This window comes from Natator depressus, chromosome 2, assembly GCF_965152275.1.
Source record: "Natator depressus isolate rNatDep1 chromosome 2, rNatDep2.hap1, whole genome shotgun sequence".
In the NCBI taxonomy this organism is placed as follows: domain Eukaryota; kingdom Metazoa; phylum Chordata; order Testudines; family Cheloniidae; genus Natator; species Natator depressus.
The window spans coordinates 263,920,500-263,924,457 of record NC_134235.1 but is presented as its reverse complement, the minus strand read 5'-3'; positions in this window follow the sequence as shown (position 1 = coordinate 263,924,457).

Genomic DNA, 3,958 nt, shown 5'->3' with positions numbered 1-3,958 from the left:
GAATCTCCTTCCCTAGAAGTTTTTAAGGTCAGGCTTGAGAAAGCCCTGGCTGGGATGATTTAATTGGGGATTGGTCCTGCTTTGAGCAGGGGGTTGGACTAGATGACCTCCTGAGGTTCCTTCCAACCCTGATATTCTATGATTCTATGCCATGGCAGGAGCTATTGGGACTTAAAAAAACGCACATCACTTTTCTCCTGGCAGGTTGCCTTTAAAACTGGGTTAAGCTAGAATGGTTTGCGGTGTGAACAGTGCACAGACTAGGCCAACACATCCCAGATCCACCGTGGAAGAGATCTGCAGAGCATTCGTCTGTACCTGGGACCCGATCCTGCCATCGGATCCATGCGCTGTCCACACTGAGCCCTTCAACCCTGTGGCGGAGGCAGATTTTAAGCAAGTGTTCAGCTAGGTCAGAAGGAGGGCTGGAGTTTAGCAAAAGACTCTAAAGAAGGAGAGAGAGAGGAGGGGAGACGACACGTAAAGGGGAGACTTGGCGAGTGGGTTTCAAATGCGCATTAATCTGGTGAATCACTTTGGATCACGAATAGCTCCTCTGGGGCCCTCGTTTTCCTATTTCTGCATGGGTTCTTACAGCCCCCCCCGCACCGCAGCGTCTGAGCACCGGGTCTCTCTGTGAACCGCCTGGCACACCACTGGGATGACACAGGGACTGCCTAATAACTGTCCTGACGCCTCTGCTCTCCACCCATTACAGTTCACTGACTCCGGAGTCTATTTCTAGTAATGCCGCCAGACGGCATTACCTCTGCACCGCCTCCCGTTCTTATATTCCTGGGTCCAGCCTCTCTCTTCTCCCCTGTGACAGTTCCCATCGCACGCTCGTCCTCCCCAAATCCCTGTCTCTCCAGCCCTCCATTCTCTGCATCATGACGGCATCACCCGCTCGCAGGTCTACGCCCCAGGACGTACGCTTGTCTTAGGGTTGACTACGGGTATTGCAGTAGCATCTGTCACCATGCAGGGCCACTGCACCCTGTATTTCCTCTCAGTGGTTCAGCAAGGGCTCCCGTTCTGAGACTTCCAGCCTCCCATCTGTTGCCTGTCTTGGGTGGAGACTTGTGTCTCTCTCCCTCCTGCCTGCCATATTCCAGTTCCCTGAGCAGTTCCCTGCCCTCGCTGTCTTATTCCCAGCAACAGTCAGTCTGCCAGGCAGGTCTCCTTGCTCTTCAGAGATTAGTCACAGTACAAGTGCCCAGGGTTAAGCGACCACACAGCCTTCTCTATGCAAACATTCATTCTTAGGGCAAAAGCATTACAGAGAAAGCATGTGACAAACAATAAAAGAACCTACACACATTCTAGTGAGCTTACCAGCGATCACACCCCTCACCCCAACAAGGGCTCTGGCAGGAGTAGTCCTTCAACCCCCCTTTAGGGTCACAGGTTCATAGCAGCCCCAGCTCAGGACTAGCACCCAGATGAAAAGTTTAGTCCATCCTTTATGCTGTTCAGGGGTCTCTGATTTGGAGTTTCCAGGAGCAGGGGATCAGTGGACAATGGGTTTTTCTCAGCTTCAAAAGGACGGACTCAGAGGTGGGTCATTCCCAACCCCCAGGATTTCCTAGGAAATCCACTTCCCACGTGTTGTCCCAAAAATCCTTTGACTTTCCTGCCCCTTCCCAGAGATTCCACTAGTCAGTCTCCTAGAGATGTTACATCCAATTCCCTAGTAACACAAACACAGTGACAGCTCAATGCCTGTGAGGCCCATCGAGTTGCACTTCGCTCAGTAATGTTGATCTGAATTCCAGGAGGTGTGCCCGGGATATCGCCACGTCTCTCACAGCACCCGGTGAGGAGGGGCCCCCGCTAGCTGCTGTGCGAAGACATGGCAAGAGACAGCCCTAAAGCCACTCGAAGGCAAGATGAACCAGCGGGCGTACCAAGCAAACCGGGGAGAGGTGGGGAAAAGCCAGCGGTTACCCAGCCCAGCTAGGTGCAGAACTGGATTTTATAGAATTACGTAACATCCCCAGGATAGCGACGCGCTCAGTAACGTTGTTACCGTTCCAAATCCCGGAGCAGCCTCCAGCAGCTACCGATGGCGAATGTGCTTCCCCACGCCACCATTGCAACCAAACGCCAATCAAACCTTTATACCGCCCGGCGCTGCCCCGATTCACAGCCGTGCACAGCTCATGGCACATGGCTTGCACCCAGCCTTTCTGAACATGTAGCCCTGAAAGGTTCAAGCTGCCAGACTATGCCCCCGGGCGGCAGAAGTCCCTGTCTCACCTACGTCTAAACTTTCAAAACCAGTCACAGCATGAGAGCAGGGCGGTGAGATTCTGGTCTAACAGGTAGAATTGAGAATCCTGCAATAGCTTCCTTAAAGACAGCTGGCACCCTGCCCCTGAGAACCCCAGGCAGTGGCAGAACCAGTTCTTTCCCATGGCTTCCACCAGCCAGGACAGAGCCGGACCCAGCACGCAGGTTTGAGCCCAGAGAGCCGGCACCTCTAGGAGCCTTTGTGCCAGTGACCAAAACACCAGCTGAGAAGACTTGGTGTTTGCACCCTGGCCCCGTCCCAGGGCAGGCTCTGGGTCTCTGCACATTATTCTACGACAGGGGTTCTCAACCTTTCTGGGCTCAGGACCCACCTGTAAATGTTTACGGCCTGTCGCGACCCAGTAAATAGTCTGGGGCTGGAGGCCCTGGGGCAAAGCCGTAACTAGGCATTTTAGTGCTTGGGCTGGGCAAGCATATTTGCGCCACAACCAGAGGAGACACGTGGGGGGGGTCACTTGCCCCTCAGATTTTTTGGCTGCATCTCCCCCACCTGAGACCGGCTGGGAGGCCTGCTGAGGTGAGTCAGGGGGTGGAGGTGATGTTCCCTCCCCTTGTGGGGCTGGCCTGAGCCACCTGGCCTGAGCTACCTCTATGGCTTTGCGCCCTGGGTGGCTGCCTTGCTCGCCCCGCCCTGGTTACAGCCCTGCCCAAGGGCGGTTTCGGTCAGGTCCTGCCCCTACTCCGGTCACACTGACGTCTGGGCCAGACCTGAGTGGCGCTGGGACCCAGAGGCTGCAGTGCCTGGAACAGGGAGGCGAGCCCAGCCAGCGCCATGGGTCCGGCGCTGCCATGCGGCCCTTGGAAACATTCTGGCGGTGACCCAATGTTGGGTCCGGGACTCAGGCTTGCACTAAGCAGAACCCAGTTCCTTGTAGCCCGCCCAGCACATGGGCAGTGTTACAGTCCCTGGCTGGAAGGATCTTTCTGTCATTGGGATCCAAAAGCTAAAGGTGACTGGATTGTTACCTCTTCCTTCCCTCTCCCTGGCCTTGCCCGCCTGTCTGGTTCATCCCCCGGCCTCTGGTGCTCTAGGCTAGGGCAAGGCCTGTCTCTTTGCTCCTGTCTGTACAGCCCCTAGCACCGGGAGTCCGCAGGCGTGCCTGGGGCCTCTGGGCACGGAGCAGTACAAATTCGAACCACTGCTGACGCTGATTGTTCTGTGCCCGGGAAGGGGCCACTGAGTCATGTGCCCGAAAATCCAGCCAGCCCCAGGAGCAGGAGACGGGGCGGGCCAGAGTAGGCCCTGGGCGCAGCGACCCTGCCCTGCCTTCCACCAGGCACCGCCTGTTCACACCGGGTTATTTCTGCACCAGCTAATCCGGTTTGGAGAGTCTGGGCTCAGCGGGGCGGGGGGGTGCAAAGGTCGGGGCCGGCTCGTCTGCCTCTCGGTCCCGCAGCGCAGGCCGGACACCGGAAATCCCGGGACGGGAGCGGGGTGCAGACTCCGGTGCCAAACCGGAGCCGGAGGCTCGGCGCCGCCCGCGGCTGCTGGGAGCTGTAGTTTTCCTGCCGGCCCCAGCCCGGGCGGACCCGTGTCCCCCGCGGCCGGGCTCACAGCGCCCCCAGCCCGGCGCTGCGCGGGGAGCCCTGCGCCCTGGCCCCGCGCCCTGGCGAGGTGCGCGCGTCCTGCGCCCCCCTTGCGCGC